Here is a 21,793-nt window from a genome sequence, read left to right as displayed (position 1 = left end):
ATTGTTTTCTGTCTGTGTATTAGATGTATCCTCTTGATGTAGCTCAGTCTTTCAAGGATGACATCGTGATAGTGGTCAGGTATGGTAATTGCAGTCTATGCAGTCACTGGTTATAGATGTTTTCCTGACTGGAAAGAAAATCCACTTGGTAAAATTTAAGGACTCGGGATGGTCTGTGTTCGCTGAAGATATTGCATTACAGGCTGGGGGTTATGTTTTAACCATCCCACACACTTTTTTCAGATGCCACCTTTCTCTTCTTCCTCCCGCATGGACGAGTGGGAGAATCCCCACAGGAATTCACTCCCTAATAGTATCCCACTCGACATCCAAAGCACGTCATGTATGCTCTGGGGCTGAAAACTAATAAATCCCTTGGGATGGAAGAACTATACCCCAGGTATTTAAAAAGACAAGGAAGTAATTTAATTTCTTCAAACTTGCTGTTAATGAGCATTAGAGAAGTTCCAACAGACTGAATACAGGTAAATGTAATTCTCATATTCAGAATGGATTCACTTGACAATTGCAGAGCCATTAACCTGACTGGTATTCAGAAACTAATAGAATTAATAATCAAACAAACAGAAGACTAACCGTGTTAAAATAACCCAATGGTGAGTAGGTCTTGCCTGACCAACTTCATTCCTTTTTTGTGGATATGATGCCATGGCACCAAGTCCTGTTCACCCATCACCCCTGTGCTCACTGATCTACAGTCCACTGTTCCCAGTCCACCAGTGCCTCGAATAAAATTCCCATCCTTGCACTTGGAACAGTGTGTCCAGTTTTGGTATCCTCACATGGTAGATGATATTGAGACTTTGGAGAGGGTGCAGAGGAGGGCCACTAGACTAACTCCCAGTTTAAAGCATCATAGTTATCAAGATAGACTGAAAGAATTGGGTCTCTACACATCTGATTGAGGTTTATAAGATAATGAAGGGAATAGATTGTGTTCAAGTTGATGTGTTTCAATTAAATAGATTGGGAGGACTGGGGTTGATAAATTTTAATTTTATAAGGCTAGATGTCAGGAGGTGGTTCTTTTCCCAGAGAATTGTGGATTTTTTCTCCCAAATTGGCTGGGTTTTTAAATCTTTTTTTGCATCTCCCAGAAGATGACATGGTTTTGGGTGGGATGGTGTGTATATGTCGTGATACACAAGGTATCGCAATTGTGTGGGACACACTCGCTGGACCAGCAGGTCTTTACTTATCCTTCATTGTTCGTATTTAAATTGTTGGCCTTGCCCCTCCTTACCTCTTAACCTCCTACAACCATCTGAGATCTTTGCAGTCCTCCAATTCTGGCCTCTTGTGCATCCCTGATTTCCTTTGCCTCAAAATTGGTGGCTGTGCCTCAGCATTTTTGGCCAAGCTTTTGGTCACCTGACCTAGTATCTCTTTACACGGCTCAGTGTCACATTTTGGCTGATAATCACTCCTGTGAAGTGGGTTGGGACGTTTTAGAAACATAGAAACATAGAAAATAGGTGCAGGAGTAGGCTATTCAGCCCTTCGAGCCTGCACCATCATTCAATATGATCATGGCTGATCATTCACCTCAGTACGCCTTTCCTGCTTTCTCTCCATACCCCTTGATCCCTTTAGCCGTCAGGGCCATATCTAACTCCCCCTTGAATATATCTAACGAACGGGCATCAACAACTCTGCGGTAGAGAATTCCACAGGTTAACAACTCTGAGTGAAGAGGTTTCTCCGCATCTCGGTCCTAAACGGCTTACCCCTTATCCTTAGACTGTGACCCCTGGTTCTGGACTTCCCCAACATCGCAAACATTCTTCCTGCATCTAACCTGTCCAGTATCGTCAGAATTTTATATGTTTCTATGAGATCCCCTCTCATTCTTCGAAACTCCAGTGAATACAGGCCCAGTCGATCCAATCTCTCCTCATAGGTCAGTCCTGCCATCCCGGGAATCAGTCTGGTGAACCTTCGCTGCACTCCCTCAATAGCAAGAATGTCCTTCCTCAGATTAGGAGACCAAAACTGCACACACTATTCCAGGTGAGACCTCACCAAGGCCCTGTACAACTGCATTAAGACCTCCCTGCTCCTACACTCAAATCCCCTAGCTATGAAGGCCAACATGCCATTTGCCTTCTTCACCACCTGCTGTACCTGCATGCCAACTTTCAATGACTGATGTACCATGACACCCAGGTCTGGTTGCACCTCCCCTTTTCCTAATCTGCCGCCATTCAGATAATATTTTGCCTTCATGTTTTTGCCCCCAAAGTGGATAACCTCACACTTATCCACATTATACTGCATCTGCCATGCATTTGCCCACTCACCTAACCTGTCCAAGTTACCTGCAGCCTCTTAGCACCCTCCTCACAGCTCACACTGTCACCCAGCTTCGTGTCTTCTGCAAACTTGGAGATATTACACTCAATTCCTTCATCTAAATCATTGATGTATATTGTAAATAGCTGGGGTCCCAGCACTGACCCCTGCGGCACCCCACTAGTCACTACCTGCCATTCTGAGAAGGACCCGTTTATCCCGACTCTCTGCTTCCTGTCTGCCAACCAGTTCTCTATCCACGTCAATACATTACCCCCAATACCATGTGCTTTAATTTTGCACACCAATCTCTTGTGTGGGACCTTGTCAAAAGCCTTTTGAAAGTCCAAATACACCACATCCACTGGTTCTCCTTTGTCCACTCTACTAGTTACATCCTCAAGAAATTCTAGAAGATTTGTCAAGCATGATTTCCCTTTCATAAATCCATACTGACTTGGACCGATCCTGTCACTGCTTTCCAAATGTGCTGCTATTTTATCTTTCATAATTGATTCCAACATTTTCCCCACTACTGATGTCAGGCTTAACCGGTCTATAATTCCCTGTTTTCTCTCTCCCTCCCTTTTTTAAAAGTGGTGTTACATTAGCTGCCCTCTAGTCCATAAGAACTGATCCAGAGTCGATAGACTGTTGGAAAATGATCACCAATGCATCCACTATTTCTAGGGCCACTTTCTTTAAGTACTCTGGGATGCAGACTATCAGGCCCATGTTACTATGTTAAAGACGCTACATAAATGTAAGTTGTTGATCGGGTAGCGGTTGCCTTTTGTTGTCCGGGACAGCTTTAATGTACTTTGTTAGAAGGCTGAGTAGATTAAGTTAAGCTGATTCATTGATCAATCTTGTTGCTCATACTGGTTAAGATGAAGCTTTCGATTGCACAGCTAAAGGAATCCACTGTCTGTTGAGGGGTTTGTTTTTTTCAATGCATACTCTAGGTTGAACAAGACTAGGTTGTTTATCTCAGCTGGCCTCTGAATGTTGTCTTTCGTGATTACCCTTATCCAATATTCTCAAAGTTAATGTAGATGGATAAAAGCATGTAGTGATAATTGTTGAGATTAGCCAGTGCTCCTTTTCATTGTTGCTTACCTTTTCCAAATATAAATATTCTGTAAATTCTCTCGTGTATTGTTTAGAAAACCTAGATAATCAGCTGTAACTGAGTATTTCTGCAATGGAATAGTTGCTAATCCATCAGTGGAATGATTTTTAAAGCCCATCCACATTTTGAAACTTTGTTGCTTACCCCCATTGCTCCCAAAAATATTTTAGGGGGAAAATCAAACTTCATTTTAGTATTTAACCACATTCCAAGTACCCTTTCTTTCAACTTTCTGATTGCCCTTTAGTATAATGAGATGCTCTTAATGTGATGCTAACAAGTAATTGTGAGGTTTTTCTAAGGCTTCATTCACACACCATCTTTAATGGCAGATTCTATAGATGATGTGTGAACAAAATTGAATGAAGATCAAAGCATTGGCGCGGAATTTGTGTCCTGATGATGGCGAACTGGCAGCGTTTGTCGTCATTTCGCTTTTGAAACTGACTGCAACTTCAAGCTTTAGCGCACGCGCAGCCTAATGCGGAAATCCTTAAGTTGCGGTCTGTCATTCACTGCACTGCTGCGCTGTACCCCTGCCCCCCGAGCTGGCAATCAGTGAAATCTCTTAAATCATGGGAAGACTTCGACTCTCTGCAGTAATTATGCTGTTAAATACCCCATATCGACAGAGATCGCAAGATCTTGTGCGAAGCTGACCTCAAATTCCGGGCCAATCTCTAGATCTGGCTGTGCAACTCAAAATACCCAAAGGGGTTAGGTGTAACTGGGTTTTTTTTTTACAGCGTATTGACTGCTAATCAAAGGGTATGGCCCTGAAAAACTCATTTTCATTTATCCATTTTAATAAATAAGATTTTTTTAAGTTTGTTCATTTATTTGCCTTTTCCTCATGAGCCCCTCAATCTTTGTTTTTCTGGAATGTTTTTTAAATGTTAGAATTTTAATAGCTTACCCATTTATTCACTGAGATATCTTCATTTTGATTGGCTACTTAGACAGCTTGTTGACATAGCAGCTCGCATTATGGGGGGATTCGCACTATACTATGTTGGTTTGAACTACGCGTCGGAAAACCCGAACTTCTTGACACAGAATTTTCGAGATCTTTTGTGAGAAGCTTGCTTCGGGGCCAGCAGCGAACGCCTTTGCTTTGCCGCTGACCTCAAATTCTGGGCCAATCTCCACATCTGACTGTGGACTTCCTGTAGTTTCAAACCCAAGCTACAGTTCTCGCATTGTGTAAACGTGATGGGTAGTTTAGGTTAAAGATCAAAATAAGCAGGGCTAGAGAGGAAATTTTTAAAAAGTAACTAAAATCATCCCCTAACTGGCTGCCCTCCTTGAGAATAGTGTTAAAAATCTTTTCATGGCTGATAATGTAACTAAACTATTTTGTGCACATGTATTGTGATGATATATCACTGTAATCAAACTCAGATGGGGTTTTGCAGTTGCCAGTATGAATTGGTCAAGCAAACTGGAGTTATTCAATCATATGCAAAATCAAAGCTACTGATGGGATTATTTAACGAGGTTAACAGTGGTCCCAGATTTAAAACTGGATTGATTTCCAGTAAAATTTGTACCATGAAGGTTGTTTATTTTCAGAGGAATGACATCGATATATAGATTTTTAATCTTGCTATGTTTGTTGTTCACTCTCTACCTCTCCCTAATTCGGACAGTAAGGAGGGAATGAGACTGCATTGAAAATATTTTGTCAGTAGATTACGCAGTCTGGATTGATTGAGCTCAGCTGTTGGAATGCAGTTTGGATTTTTTTTAAAGAAACCGTTATAACATGCCGGCTGATGATACGTGAAGGTATTTACATAATACTATGATTAAGTGGCCTTGTGTAGCTTGTCTTTATCTACACATTAAAACAACAGTAATGTACATAATTCTCACAGAATGCAGAGTTTTTGGTTGATGGCAATGTGCAGGGAATTTATCTTGAAACTCTGCAGCTGATATCTTTGTTATTTATCAGATATGTTGAATAATGTATAATAATCACTCTTGACCCGCCTTCCACATTCCACGCTACGTAAACTTGAAGTCATCCAAAACTCAGCAGCTGTATACTAACCCGCACCAAGTCATGATCACCCATCACCCCTGTGCTTTCTGACCTACATTGGCTCAGTTAAACAACGCCTCAATTTCAAAATTCTCATCCTTGTTTACAAATCACTCCATGGATTTGTCCCTCCCTATCTCTGTAATCTTTTTCAGCCTCAATCCCACAAGATGTCTGCGCTCCTCAAATTCTGGCCTCTTGAACAGCCCTCATTATAACTGCTCAACGCTCGGTGGACATGCCTTTAGCTGCCGGGGCTCTAAGCTCTGGAACTCCCTCCCTAAATCACTGCGCCTCTCTATCCCTCTTTCCTCCTTTCAGACGCTCGTTAAAACCTATCTCTTTAAACAAGCTTTTGGTCATCTGCCTTAATTTCTTCTGTGGCTTGGTGTCAAATTTACCTGTTTGTCTGTAACATTGTTGTGAAGCACCTTGGGACGTTTTACTATGTTAAAGGCGCTATATAAATAAAAGTTATAATATAGCTTTTATTTTTATGAATTGATCTGTTCCATGTAGGAAGTTTACTGTTTTATGATCACTCATTTTGTGCATCAGTTTTCTTTGAGGAAATAGGTTTGACTTTCACTGCAGAACATAATTCAATAAATATATATATTTCTTAGCCTGAAATTCAGAAAGGATAAACTATAATTGTTTTGTTACAGAAATAATGTTTGAAAATCCATATTTATTTTATAGCTATGTTTGTCAATTATCTGTTAAAGATAAGTGACTGATGCTTTCAGCTGCTTTTATATTGCAGTTCCTGATGCATGGGTCTTGGGCAACAAATTGCAAGATTTGCTCAGGCTAGTGACCAGAATTATCCTTTTTTAACTGGATGTTCTACACTGTCACTAGTCTTTGGAATTGAGTAAGGTGTCGAGTATAAGCACTGATTCAAGACATACATCTGCATCTTGATGTTCTAACTCTGCATCATAACATGAATGTGCAAATGCACATAGCTGGCTTAGCGTGAACAATTATTGTAATGCGCTTTTTATTTCTGTTCTTCAGCATGAACTTTAACCTGGAATAAAAACAGAAAATGCAGGAAATACTCAGCAGGTCAGGCCGCATCTGTGGAGAGAGAAACAAAGTTAACATTTCAGGTCAATGACCTTTCAAAGAGAATATTAAGTATTGCAATATTCTATAAAGCAATTCTGTGCTTCAGTGAAAATTTTGTAAATAGCCGATCTTGATAGTGTGCCAGAATTGCTTTGGACTTTTATGCCAGATTGAATTTTTTTTTTTTGCTCCTTTGCTTTACATATCAACTGTCTTCCCTATAAAATACTTCTATTGCGTTACATTAAGCAAAGAAGTTATCTCTAGATTGTTTTTTTTGTAAAAGTCAAATTGTTAATGCACAGTGTTGTTGCTTTACCAATACCGGTGTTGAAAAATTCTGTGGTTTCAAAAAGAAACTGGTATTAAGGTGCATTTAGGCTGCAAGTTTAGGATTGGTGCAGTGATTTCCTGGTTCTAGTTCAACACTGCTTCGGTTTGACAAGGAATGTAAATCCAGTGCAGTGTTAGACTTGATTTGACAAATGCGTAGCAGGGTCAATTATTTTATAAATGATCTGCCATAAAGGCGCCAGTTCCCTGCGTTTCCATTTCTAATTTTTAGGGAAACGGCTCAGCTCATGTATGCAGCCAGACCTTTGCAGAACTGTTTCCTAAACAAGGCAGTTCCAGCTGTGCAAGAGCCAGGCAATATAAACAGGGTGAAACCAGAACTACAGCTTCTGGGCTCAGATGCGTAGCCGCAGTGTAAATGCATCCCAAGGGGTCCAAAGGTAATTAATCTCCTTTACTTAAGATGCTGAAGTTACTTCGCTGTCCATTTTCTTGAATAAACAAATCAGTCCTTTTTCCTGAAATACATAGCCACATTATAATATACATTGGTTTAAGAAAAGGCTGTTATTTCATGTCAGATCGCCATTTCCAAAATAACGGTGATATTAAAGTTTTCCTCTTGACAGAGACGTTCTGGTTTGCTGAGTAAATTGCTGCACTGCAGAGGATGGAATGACAAGTATTGCAGCACAGAAACGCAAGACATTCAAACCAGCATCTCAGTACTGCTGTACAGTCTTGGTGTTTTAAAGCTGTCAATTTTTTTTTAATGAGATTCAAATGAATAGGCAATTGTAAAGTCAACTATTGTTTGTCACCCATTTGTAGAATTCATGCTAATATTTCACTGATTCAGAATATTTGGCATTTGAAGACATTTATATCTTAGTCTTAAAATAAACGTTTTACATTCTAAGTTGTCGTGGTTATGCAATCAAGTTTCTTCTGATATTTACTTGAACTAGAAGTTGCTCCTAATTCAATGCTAAACTGGTAATCTCAGTCAGAGATGCCTCAGAGTGGCTGAAGTGGAAAATGAAAAAATAAGATTGGGCATATTGTAGGGGCAAAATTTCAAGAGCAATACGCAACATCTAACCATGTTTATGGTACCTGAAGTGGAAAGTGTTCTATTCTGCAGTATTAATGGGCTCAAGTTTCGGCCTGAGTTGCTCCTATTTTTTTTTCGAGCAACTAGTTTTAGAATGGAGCATCTTAGAAATTGCAATTCTCAGCATTTAGTTTGCTCCAGTTCTAGTGAGTTAGAATAGTTCCATTTTAGAACAGAATTTTTTCAAAAGGGGGCGTGTCCAGCCACTTGCGCCTGTTTTGCAAGTTTAGGCGGCGCAAAATTACGCCAAACTAACTTAGAATGGAGTAAGTGTAGATTTTTGTACGCTCAGAAAAACCTTGCCTACACTTAGAAATCAGGCGTAGGGAACGAGAGATGGGGGAGGGGGTTGGGGGAAAGGGGGGGTTTAACAAACATTAAACACTTTTACAAATAGCAGCATCAATAATAAATGATAAATCATTAAATCAACCAATAAATCAATCAAAAAAAATTATAAATATTTTTAAAATGTGTCTGTCAGTGTCTCGCTCTCTGTCTGTGTCTTGCTCTCTGTCTCTGTCTCTGTGTCTCTCTGTCTCTGACAGCGAGGGTGGCGGTGGAGGAGGAGGAGGGTGGAGAGGGGAGGGTGGCGGGGGAGAGAAGAGGGTGGCGGGGAGAGGAGAGGGTGGCAGGGGGGAGGAGGGTGGGGAGAGGAGAGGGTGGCAGGGGGGAGGGGAGGAGGGGTGGGGGGGGGACGGGGAGAAGAGGGTGGTGGTGGGGGGGAGGGGGAGGAGGAGAAGAGGGGGGTGGTGAGGAGGGAGGGGGAGAAAGAGAGGAGGGGGGGGAGAAAGGGGAGAGGGGGGGGCTGAATGGGCCCCGCCAATGAGTGGAAGACGGGCCGCCGAAGACTTCGGGCGGGCCCCGCCGCCAAGGAGGGAGGGGGTGGGGAGCGCGAGCTGAACAGGAGGGAGGCCCGAGTCCGATCTTCGCCCTGGGAGCCCATTTGGCCAGGGCTAGGGGTGGCGTGCTTCGGGCCCCTCCCACGCAGCCTTGGAGGCGAGGAGCTACTGCACATGCATGCACACTCTCACGCGCATGTGCAGAGGTCCCGGCACTGTTTTCAGCCGAGGGACTTGGCTCTGCCCTCGACCCCTTGTGCTGCGTCACGCCGAGCACGAAGACGTCCTGAGGAGTTTGCAGAGTCACAAGGTAAGTTTTCGGCGCCCTTTTTATTCCAGAAAATTGGCGCACCTTATGGAGGTGCGCCATTCTTAGAGGGCGGAAACTTGGGCCCATCTTGATGAACAGAATTTTTTTTTAAAGTTTGCCATATTTTGAGAGAGTGGGGGAGAGCAAAATCACTCAAGGAAAATAACATTCTTCCCAGTGTACACTGAGAAATATCTGTAACGAAACAATATGGCAATTTTTAAAATCTTAATCTAAAAATGCCCTGTTCAAGTTTTTCCATTTTTCCCTCAGACATTTTGTCCCCTTGCTGGAGAGGTGGTAAAGGAAAAAGTTGCATAATTTTCTGTAACCTTGCCGTTCCATTGTCTGATCATGAAAGAATGTTAGTCATTGAAAAGTTAGTGTCAGACTGTGCAGGATATGTGGGTGGGACTTTTTTCCTGCCCTCAAATTAGTACCTTGCAGTCTGCACAGTGATCAGAGATAGCCTCTTAGTGCTTAAAGCACTTGTTTTCCTCAGAGTAAATGATGTTGACAATACTGAGCCTGAAGTTGTAAACTAAACATCATTTATGGAACAACTCTTTTTGTTTCCTTTCCTGCAGAAAAGTTCTTAAAATAACGAAAACATTCAGTGATCCGAAAGAAATAGAAGTCTCACATATTTGGTAATTTCCTTAGTTAACAATCTTGCTTTCCTAATATATAGGCTGACTGCAGAGAGTGGGCTTGGTTTTGCACAAAGTTTCAAATGAGCCATGTCCTTCATAAAACAAATCTACCAGATGAAGTGCAGTAAAATACCATCTCCATTTTTGGTATTGTAGCATAGTAATGAGATGGTATTCCTGACCGTCATTGCTGGTGATCGGCCAGAACCACGTGAAATATAAATTAACTTTTCATGTATTTGTGCAACGTTCAGTTACAATTTCCTTTTGAAGAGGCGCTATGTTAGCAGATTTTATCAGGGAGAGGAACCATGCTTCGTTTCCATCACAATGACTTCATGCACAAATGACATGATCATTTTACTACGATAATATTGTGTTGTGTGTTTGCAAACAAAGGAGATGAGAGTTACTGGACATTTTTCATGAAAATGATGACATCTTAAATAACTTGGAACATTTTCACGTAACATTTTGTAAATTGCTGCCTTGGGATGATGCAGTGCATCAAGAGAGGTAGAATATTTAGCCAACTTGTGTTCAAATAAACGAGGATCCATACAAACATTTTTCGGTAATTGGCCTTTTTTCAATTTTGTATGTGGACTTGCTCATCATTTGAGATGCAGCAATTAAATTGAAAAGGAAGAGGACATGACCACGACTACTGATCGCCCACGCCCCAATGGGACTGCAGCAGTGCGTGTGCAAGATTTCCAGTCTTCTCTGTTGTGTGTTGTGCAATGTAGTGTGGAAGCCTAAGTTGAGCTTTTTTAGGTCCTTTGGGTCCAAGTGGTTCTTGGTCACCATTGAGCTAAATGGCAATCTGGAGAGCACCTTTATTAGGATGCCTGCAGCTTGGTTGTTAGTTGGATTCATGACTTCCACAGATTCTTATCAAGAGATCACACAACCCCTCTGGCGATTCTTATTTATTGCCGTATCTCTCCTTCAGAGGTAGTTGAGCCGTGTAATGAATTCCCAAGATAGTTAAAATTGTCAGCTATCTCCACTATTGCATCTGGAGCTCAGCAAGGATACCTCATCGACAGTGATCTGTTTCAGCTATCCACAGACTGGATCTTGGACCACCATGTTGGTCATAGCCTGAATGGCGCTGAACTTTAACGATGCAGACGACGTACTTTATGCAGTTGCAATTGACAGAAACCAAAGTGTAGCACTTCATAGTCGCAAATCCTCTAGTTTCCGCCACTGGTGGAGGGCAGGCACCACAATATTGTCCCAACGTTCCCTGGTCTTTGACTTGCCCTCAATAACCTATACCATTTTGAGTTACTTTTCACTTAATGCAGTAGGGTAATCTTCTGATATGGATCCTGACTTGGTGAGATCACAGATCAGCAAGCTTAGCTCTTGCCCGTATCACGCTGGGACAATCTTGTGGAATTTCCAGAGATTGCCCATAATTATTTATTCATAGTGCGTGCCTGGCCATATTGGACATGGCCTGGGATCTTGCCGAAGGGGAACAAGGTGTCAAATTGTGTGCTTTAGGAGGCCTTGAAGGACTGCAGCCAAAATTCAATTGTACATAAAGATAATGGATGCATGGATTGGACACAATACTCCAGTTGAGGCCGAACCAGTGTTTTATAATGATTCATTATAACTTCCTTGCTTTTGTCCTCTATGCCTCTATTTATGAAGCCCTGTATACCTCATGCTTTTTTAACTGCTTTCTCACCTTCAACGATTTAAGAACATATGCCCCCAGGTCTCTGTTCCTGCACCCCCTTTAAGATTGTACCCTTTAGTTTATATTGCCTCTCCTCATTCTTCCTACCAAAATGTATTACCGCACTTTTCTGCATTACATTTCATATGCTTGTTTGTCTTTTTAAAGTCTATCACTATCCTCCTCACTGTTCACTAAGTTTTGTCATCTGTAAATTTTGAAATTGTGCCCTGTACTCCCAAGTCCAAGTCATTAATATATATCAGGAAAAGTAGTGGTCCTAGTACTGACCCCTGGGGAACACCACTGTATCCGAAATCTGAAAAACAACCATTCACCACTACTGTTTCCTATCGCCTAGCCATTTTCATATCTATGTTGACTGAGATGTACTTCACATTATTCATTTATATGTCCAAAGAGTGCACTCAACTCCAGGATATGAATTCAAGGAATATGATTGCAGAATTAGAGCTTCAGATGTATTGCCTTCAGTCTGGAATCCTAATGGACTTGTAGTGCCAGTTTCTAGTGTTTTTGCATACATTTATAGCTGGTTTTGAACTTTGAAAATGTTGTGGTTATTAATTTCTTGTCATTAGTGAGACAGTGAGAGGTATACTCTTTAAAGCAAGTTAGCTGGAGTTGTGGGGATATTTTGTTATCTACTTTTCCATTTAGCTTTTAGCAGAGCTTTTTTTTGCCTGTCTATTTCTGCATTGTTGTAAAATACATCACTTTGCCAGCCAAGACTTTTCCTGCAGTATTTTTTCAATTGCTGCTCCATTACAAGTTGTCATTATATCTATGAAACCACACAATCTTCCCAAAGAACATGCAGCACATCAATCATCTGTTAACTCCTAGTCACTTGTTACTTTTCTACAATCTATCCCAACCAGCAATGCACTAAAAGATTGATGAAATGGTGATTTATTTTATGGCTATCCACATTAATATATAATATAATTCTCTCGTTTGTAACACTGTGCTTCCCCTTGGTGAACTCTAAGGAGTTTTTTCCAACTGTGCAATCACGTGCCATGTCTTAGTGCTCTCTGAATGGGAGGAACAACTGTAGTGGCAGGTTGCGATATGGTAGTGTGACCTTCACCTCTGGGTACAGATTCATGAGTTGGCTATGCAAAGAGGGCCAATGATGCAGGAGCTGCCAGTATCAGCCTTTTGGGGCTCGGTGAAGTGGATAGATGTGCAGAAACCTTTGAGACCAAGCTGCTTTATCTAACCCTTCTGATATGCCCAAGGTGCTGTGCCCATGAGCTGTTGGACCAACTATTTCCATGTGAGCAGTCTTTTTTGTGTCTCTGATGTTGGTGCTGAATCCTAAAGAAATGTCCAGTAAAATAATTTTGTTCACGTGGGCCACCTTTTATGGAATCTTTCTGGGGAGTTACACTGCCAACCTTGCTGTATTTATGATCCAGAAAGAGTTTGTTGACTAAGTGACGGTCATTTATCTCCTTTTTGGATTGTTATAAAAGAAGTAAAAGCTTCTTTGCAGCTGATTCCCAGCCTGTAAGTGGGTACTCAAGTACTTGTTAGTTGCTGCATTCACAGTGTTGGTAAGAGAAACAAATGTGCGCATGTTCCCTTTGTAGTTTTAGGGTTCTAGATGGCCGCTGATGCTGCTTGCTCCATCGTGCGCTGCATTTCACTAAATCCTTCATACATAACTATGGCATGCATGATGTGGCCCTGCCTGTACTCAAAGTGAATACATATGCATGGCATGTACAAAGTTGCACTCCTTGTGCAGAAAGTTGTACAGCTTGGGAATCAACTAGATACCCTTTGCAACATTCGGGAGGGAGAATGTTATCTGGAGCAGATGTTCCAGAGGATGGTTACCCCACAGGATGCTGGTAATGGAGACAGGGCAGGAAGCAACAGGTAAGGGTGACAGAGGAGGGTAACTGTGACTAACTAAATAGCACTTGGAGCAAGTGGTTGCCCATGGGGGAAAACAGTAGGGTTTATAGAGCAGTGGGGGAAGATTTAAACTAGTTGAGGGGATAGGAGAGGAACGTTTTTATCAATATTAAGAGAAAGACAGTGGTAAGGGGAATGTGGGGCCGCTTGAAGACACATGCAGATGAAACTATTACAGGCAATAAGCAAATGGCTGACTTGTTAAATGAGTACTTTGCATCCATTTTCACAGTGGAGAAAGAGGACAAATTACCCAGCGGTACAAGGGAATCTAAAGATAAGTTAACTATATTTGGCAAGTCAACCAGTGACTGTGGGATTGTCAAATGTTTTATTTATTGAATCCCATTTAAAGTCTTTAAGGATTGTATTCTGTTCAGGATTGGAAAATCTGTATTGTATGTAATCTTGCAGGAGTTGCATAGAATTATATAGAATTTACAGCACAGAAGCTGGCCATCGGCCTAATTGGTCTGTGCTTGTGTTAATGCTCCACACGAGCCTTCTTTCATCCTGCTTCATCGAACCCTATCCTTTTATTCCTTTCTCCCTCATGTACTTATCTAGCTTCCCCTTAAATGCATCTATGGTTTTTGCCTCAACTACTCCAGGTGACTGCCACATTCTATAATCACTTTTGAGTAAAGAAGTTTCTTCTGAATTCTTTCTTGGATTTGTTAATGACTAGCTTATTATGACCCTTGTTTTGGACACTATCCACTGCCTACTTTATCAAACCCCTTCATAATTTTAAAGACCTCTATTAGGTCTCCACTCAGCCTTCTCTTTTCTAGAGGAAAAAGCCCTAGCTTGTTCAGTATTTCCTGATAGTTATAACCTCTCAGTTGGAGTTGTTTGATTCAGCTAATGTGTCAGGAAATGGTATCACCAGTACATGCATTGTTTTTTCATCAGTTAAAATATTGAATGTCAGCCATAATTATCAAGTTAATGTGAATTACATGTTTACTAATTGGACCATTTCCCAGCTTCTCCCCATTCAGAACAAAGCAATTTTTCCAAAATGAGAGGCTGGTTATTTAATATGATCCCATGTTTCTACTATTGGCACTGTTTAAGGAGCATCTATCAGGCACACACTTACCTGCTAAGTTTTCTCATTCCCACTGGGGTATGTGCCCAACCTCTACTGTTCTACAGCAAAGCCACTTGTACTGCTATCATTGTTGATACTTGACCATGTTCTGCAGTTAAGCTGAAACTAATGTTAAATCACAGATGTAGCACAAATGAGGCTTCAGATACACCACTAGCCTGCGCATAGAACTGGCCTATTGACCAAGTTAAAATGGATATAGACCCTTTGAGAAGAATAAATTTGCATGATAGTCGGCCTTAATTGCCATTTGAATTTGGCAGATGCTTACGTGCTACAGATACAAAAATAGACCTGAGGAAGTCTTACACTTGAACTTGGGATGAGGACATGGATTTTCAATGTCCTGAGTCAAGTATTGATAAAATAGTTGTTTATACTTCTAGTACCATAAAGATTTGTATAGTAAATATAATTATCATAATTATAGCTGGTCAGTGGCAAAATATTTGAATTAATATGTACAGAAGAAAGTTAATTAATCTTAGAATGAGTTATATTAGGCTCACTTTTCCCCAATACCGTTTTTTGGCATATTGCCAGAGATATGCTCGTTTTTCTTGGCCCCAACTACTCCCCCCAAAAAAATAACAAATTTCCGCGTTCTTTTAATATGTGTTGGTTTTCCTTAAGTGCCCAGAAGGTTTTTCGGGAGTGGTCACATACGCCGTCCTAGGAGAAATGTAAATTGGCCAAACTTGCATAATTGTGAAAAATTGCTGCAGACATCAGGTTACGCCCCTATGACGCAAAAACAAAAACTAATAAAATCGTAACTAACTGAGTTACGCTGGCGCACAAAGATTGGGGAAATTTGAATTTTTAAAATTTAGGCCAAAAAAAGCGGCGCAAATCACTGGGAAAAATTGAACCCATTGATTTGATTTGATTTCCCACGCGCTCATTAATTCATGCTTAGGAATCTTCTGGAATGTAATTCTGTTCAGTGGTTCTTATTAAGGACTTTTAATTCATTGCTTCCCATATCCAGTTAATTGGATGACATCAAAAGAGGGATTGTGCAGCCAAATAGAGATTTCCCAGAATGTGCACCCGCATTTATTTGAAAAGTTGTCCATTTTATTTTCTGACATCAGACTAAAGTTAGGATTTTATTTGTGTCCTTGTGAAATGTGCTTATTATAACAGTGCATTCGTACTTCACATATTAGCCAATCTATTAATTTTGTGTACTGTGCAAATAACAGATGGTTAAGGATAAGGGAGCAGAGTTTCCACTCGTTTGCGCTAGTAATATCAGTGCAATCCAGGAAAAATTAGCCAAACCAGCGCAAAGGATTGGGGAATTTTGAACGTGAGTTACACCTAAAACCACGGTCTTTTACGCTGGTTTAAGATCATGTTTGTAATTATGCAAATTAATTTTATTGGAAACTTAAACTTTAACCTAACCAGCCCAATTTTGGATGCAATTTCCAGACTGCGCCCAAAGTGGAAACTACCCCAAGCTGTTGAAGGTTTAGTGGTATAGACCTGATTACCTCAAGATTGCAATAATCTTTATGTATTAAAAACAATTCAAATAACAATATACATCTTGCAGCTGCTAAACTGTTGATGGTAATAAAGAAGGAATGAACGATCTTGTAAGTCTTGCTGAATTAAAATTTGAGTCTTTCTGATCATTTACATTTATGTTCCAGCTAATGCAATTTGCAGTGAAACTCAGTCACAGACAAATTGCTGTCCTTTTTGTTCACTGTACCAGGTGGTTCTGGGTTAACCTTGAAAAAATATTCACATTCTAACTGAAGTGTTTACTACAATAGACCTGTTGGGCCGAATGTCCTTTTCTGTGCTGTCTCTTAGAATTGTACCTTATCAGCTCCCAACTGTCCAGCCTTTGGCCCTCCATTCACCATGACGTCTCTACAGCTACCAATCTGTTCAACCACACCCTCACTACCACCTTTGATGCCCTAGTCCCCGTTAAAACAATTACTCTCTTTCACCCTGGCCATTCCCCAGTACAGTCCTGATCATCGCTCCCTTTAAGTCCAAAGGATATAGACTTGAACGGATATGGGTGAACAACTGGTTTTAGCCATTCACCGCCAGATCTGGCTGGACCACATAAAGCATTATTGGGTCCTCTTGATGACTGGGGGGCAGTGCTGTGTGGCATGGTCAGGTTGGTGGAGGACCTTTGTCTTACGGATATTTAGTAAGGCCCATGCTTTCGTATGCCTCAGTGAAGATATTAACTATGCAAACGTCGTCCGTGTACTGTAGCTCGACGACAGTGGTTGGGATGGTTTTGGATCTGACCTGGAGACAACTGGTTCTGTAGTTTAGTTCCACTTCAGCGGGGAGCTTGTTGAGTGTGAGGTGGAGCATTGCAGTGAGGATGATCGAGAAAGGGTTGGCGCAATAAAACAGCCCTGCTTGACCCCGGTCCAGATGTGGATTGGGCCTGTGATGGATCCGTTGGTCAGTATCACGGCTTGCATGTCGTCGTGGTGCAGGCAGAGGATGGCAACAAACTTTTGGGGGCAGCCGAAACGGAGGAGGATGTTCTATAGTCCCCCGCGGTTGACGGTGTCAAAATCCCCTGGGAGGTCAGACGCACCAGTGTTAGCATCCTCGATCTGGCCAGCATCGAAGTACTGACCACACTCGACCAGCTCCGTTGAGCGAGCCACCTTGTTCGTATGCCTGACACGAGACTCCCAAGGCAAGCACTCTACTCGGAACTCCTACCTGGCAAGCGAGCCCCAGGTGGGCAGAGGAAACGTTTCAAGGACACCCTAAAAGCCTCCTTGATAAATTGCAACATCCCCACCGACACCTGGGAGTCCCTGGCCAAAGGCTGCCCTAAGTGGAGGAAGAGCATCCGGGACGGCGCTGAGCACCTCGAGTCTCGTCGCCGAGAGCTTGCAGAAAGCAATCGCAGGCAGCAGAAGGAGCGTGCGGCAAACCAGTCTCCCCACCTACCCCTTCCCTCAACGACTGTCTGTCCCACCTGTGACAAGAGACTGTAATTCCCGTATTGGACTGTTCATCATACCCAGTCCCTCGGAATCGAGGAAGACTTGTTTCCACTCCTGAAGTGAGTTCTTTGGTGGCTGAACAGTCTAATACTAGAGCCACAGGCCCTGTTACAGGTGGGACAGATAGTCATTGAGGGAAGGGGTGGATGGGACTGGTTTGCCGCATGCTCTTTCCGCTGCCTGCCCTCATCAAGTCCCGCTCACCCATCACCCCTGTGCTCGCTGACCTACATTGGCTTGCAGTTAAGCAACGCCTCGATTTCAAAATTCTTATCCTTATTTTCAAATCCTTCCATGGCCTCACCCCTCCCTATCTCTGCAAACTCCTCGAGCCCCACAACGCCTCCGAGATGTCTGCGCTCCTCTAATTCTGCCCCCCTGAGCATCCCTGATTGCAATCGCTCAACCATTGGTGGCTATGTCTTCTGTTGCCGAGGCCTCGAGGTCTGGAACTCCCTGCGTAGACCTCTCCGCCTCTACCTCTCTTTCCTCCATCAAACATACCTCTTTGACCAAGCTTTTGGTCACCTGCGCCAATTTCTATTTATACGGCTCGGTGTCAAATTTTTATCACACAATACTCCTGTGAAGTGCCTTGGGACTAGGGGGCACAGTCTCAGGATAAGGGGTCAGCCATTTAAGATTGAGATGTAAAGGAATTTCTTCACTCAGGTTTGTGAATTTCTGGAATTCTCTACCCCAGAGGGTTGTGGATGCTGAGTCTGAGTATATTCAAGGCTGAGATAGATAGATTTTTGGACTCTAGGGAAATCAAGGAAAATGGGGATTGGATGGGAAAGTGAACTTGAGGTCGAAGATCAGCCATGATCCTTCTGAATGGTGGAGCAGGCTCATAGGGCCGAATGGCCTACTCTTGCTCCTAATTCTTGTTCTTGTGTTCTGTGGGTTGAATTACCTTTTAAATAATACTGACTTGCCTTGCTTTTAACACTTAACTCCATTATTTTAGTTCCTATTGGGGTACATGCTTTTGCTGTTGGAGATTCCACTGCTGCTGGTATCTGTGACATCATCATACCGAACAAACAATACAACTTGTTTTCCGAACAAACAGTACAACTTGTTTTCCTAACAAAACTGCTGAACGTGGATTATACTGGAAACTATTTCCACATGAGCAAAGTTGAACCATGTGTTCATGTAATGGGTGGATGTGATCAGAACAGTTCCTGGGACGCAGTCAACTTGTACACTGACGTGTTAAAGGTCTGCATTTTAAAGATCAAACTGTGACTCTGCTTTTTAATATGTTTATAATTGAATCCAGTTTCAATACTGTTTTTACATGTATAATTAATTAAAATTGTGTAAAGCTACAACAGCCAATGGAGTGCAGTGTCATTCATAGTCTTTGCTTGAGTCAAAACAGTTGGTAAGTTCTAATCATTCAATTATTCTTCCTGCCCCTGTATTAGCCACTCCATCAGGCCCCTTGCCAACCGTGTTCTTACAACTTCCTATTAATTCTTCCTTTATAAATCCCTTTTCAAGTAATTCATTGGATGTGAGTGAATTGGGTCATGAGAGGCACTATATGAATGCATATATAAATTTACTCTTCTGTCCCTATGCTTACAGTTGCTAGCTGTCCTACAGAGAAAACTGATCTTTTGGCTCATTTTGCTTTACCAGGATCATCCAGGCTAGGTGTCTTGTCTCCATTCTTTTTGACCATTGTGAAAACATCAAGTTTTAACGGCAGAGCAAATCTAAAGTACATTGGAGTAAATAAAATTTCCCCTTACCAGTTTCATTTTTAAAAAGGGGCCTAATAGCTAATTGTTATACCCAATTGAAGATGCATACAAAATCACATAACAATGATGACCTCCTGCACCTGAGGATAAGCAGGTCAAGTTAAAGAAATGAAATATACTCTTGATAAAGATGAAAGAGCCAATGGAGCAGCAATCAACCAATAGTGCAATGATTTGCTGGAATGTTCTAACCAACTTTTCGCACCCGGTCATATGCCTGCCAGCTTATTTCTGAGCCACTGTCCCACCATCTCAGTTTTTAAATTACTCACCTAGGCTCGGCAATGGAATGTTTGCAATTCTCCTGATGTTTTAAATGTCCTGAGATTTGCCTCTTTACCGGAATACGCCACTTCCTTGGCACACCAAAGGGTTACTTTTAACCTAATTTGCCGGGCGGGAAACCCGCCCGATTTTAGTGTCTTGAAGTCAGTTGAGAGTAATATTGGGCGGGTGTAAAACCGGCGTTCCACCCGATCCCATGGCTTTCCCGCCTGATAAGTTAAAATGACCCCCTTAAGTGCTGCGAATGTGAGGCCACTGAGTATGAGGATAATGCGCCTGAGTGCAGGAATGATCTACACTATGTCTGAAGCAGAACTTAACAATCCCCCACAAGGCTGGCAAATTTCATTTAATGTCTGGTTTGAGTAATCTTCTTTAGAATTTCACATAACCGAAAGCTGCAAAGACTTCAAAGAGGTTCAGTCTGGAAAGGACCAGGTGGTGCTTTTATTATTTAATTTTAGTCCAGCCAGGCTCTCTTTCCCCACTAGCTGGCTTTCCTTTGCCAGTGAACACAACTAACTACATGATGAGCTCCTGACCCCCTCCCCTCAAAATAGGTATTTTTATAAATTTATGATATGGTCCCTAAAAAAAAATTCAACACTGCACATGTACTGTTTTCCCCCCTCATTCCTTTGCTGCCTATAACATAGGACCATGTACTGCATCTCCTGAGAGTATTTTTATAATTAAACCGAAAAATTAATTAGACTAAGGAAAATATGTGTGGGAATAGGGAGTATCGTGCCCTTACCATCAGTTTGTTGATGGTTACGCTCATGGAATAGGCTACTTTCACTACGAATTCAGTAAAGCACAACAGTGAGCTTTTGAAATGTTTATGCTCTGTCCATCTATCGCCTCTTAATTCCTTGTATTTTCACCAATCTTGCACCTTTACTTGCCTTCACAATGTTGGTGGAATCTCATACTGCCTGGGATTATAGCTTCTGGAAAAATAACAGTTTAAACCTTTTTCTATATTGAGATTTTTTTATATTCAAAAGTAATATTCTCGTGTTTTTTTCAAATTAATAACAATGGGTTACAATAAGTTGAAATGTAAGTGATTTTGCCAACACCATTAGAAAAATTAAAATCAAAATTCACAAAAAATTACATTGATTTCTGGCTCAAACTGATTTCTGGCCTTGTGTGAATTAACTGGAACAGTCAAAGTGGCTGCAGGGCAATAGTGTTTGGATTTTAATTGCTTACGTAGTATGCAATCTGCAGTGTTAATGGGCAATAGGCTCCATGAATTCAAAAATCAGCTTTCAATTATTGCAGTAACACTGGCAATAAAGAGAGAATAAAGCAAGCCATTTTGATGGTCAATGTATGTGTTTTGAAACTGTAAAGGATATTCATTGCTGAAAGCCTTATCTTGATAAATTATTGTAGTGAATCTGAGTCATGTAGCATGAGACATCACACAACAGTTTAAAATATGTGAAGAGATGTGAAGGTACTGCATAGGTGAAAAAGATCATTTTAAACACGTGTTCTATAGCAATTAAATTATTTTAAAAGGGGTAAAATTAAAAGCGAATAGACCAAACACTTATTTTTACGTCAATGATGCAGAATCACTTAACTGGAAACATATTGCATTGAATTTTTGAACAATGTTAGTGTAATTTGTGCACTAACTTGAGTCAATCAACTTGATTATAGTTTGAAGTATAAAATACTGGTCAGTGTTTATTTTTAATATAGAAGCTCTTCTCTAGTGATGTCATGAAATAGCCACATGTGGGTAACCCTCTTAATTCTGAATGTGACAGGTAAGGGATTTGACCTTGTTATTGAAGAGGAGATTCCACACTATCAGGAGCCAGTGTTAGGTCAGTGAGCACAGGGGTGATGGATGAATGGGACTTAGGACACAGGCAGCCGAGTTTTGGATGACCTCCAGTTTACATAGGGTAGAATATGGGAGGCCAGCCAGGAGTGCGTTGGGTTATAGTTCCATAAGCAGCACGTGCCCTCTGGTATCTTGCCCAAGTGGTCATTATTCATATGTGAGTCTTGGCAGTTAATATCAGCATGTTATTTGACTCTGGTAGCCATCACAGCTGATCTTGTCCTTCAGGCTGCATTTCCAGTTCATTATGATGAATGCATTATAGAGCTATAACACTTTGAACTATTGTCCAAATGTAATC

At 41.4% G+C, this 21,793-nt stretch overlaps 1 protein-coding gene across 7 annotated transcripts in view; it reads left to right on the top strand.

Annotated features, from left to right (window-relative positions):
- LOC139280789 (protein kinase C and casein kinase substrate in neurons protein 2-like) overlaps window positions 1-21,793 on the top strand; it is a 147,316-nt gene that overhangs the window by 62,629 nt on the left and 62,894 nt on the right. The window contains exon 2 of one of the 7 annotated variants that reach the window (XM_070900484.1): window positions 24-79. The exons of 5 other annotated variants lie outside the window; for them this stretch is intronic. The gene's annotated coding sequence lies outside the window, so the exon portion shown is untranslated. Of the gene's footprint in view, window positions 1-23; window positions 80-18,529; window positions 18,787-21,793 lie in introns of those variants that run through there. One more of the 7 variants, XM_070900483.1, reaches the window with a different exon arrangement.

The sequence above is a fragment of the Pristiophorus japonicus genome, chromosome 15 (assembly GCF_044704955.1).
Source record: "Pristiophorus japonicus isolate sPriJap1 chromosome 15, sPriJap1.hap1, whole genome shotgun sequence".
Lineage (NCBI taxonomy): Eukaryota > Metazoa > Chordata > Chondrichthyes > Pristiophoridae > Pristiophorus > Pristiophorus japonicus.
Note: the sequence above shows the minus strand (reverse complement) of the source record. Positions and strands in the feature narration are given on the sequence as shown.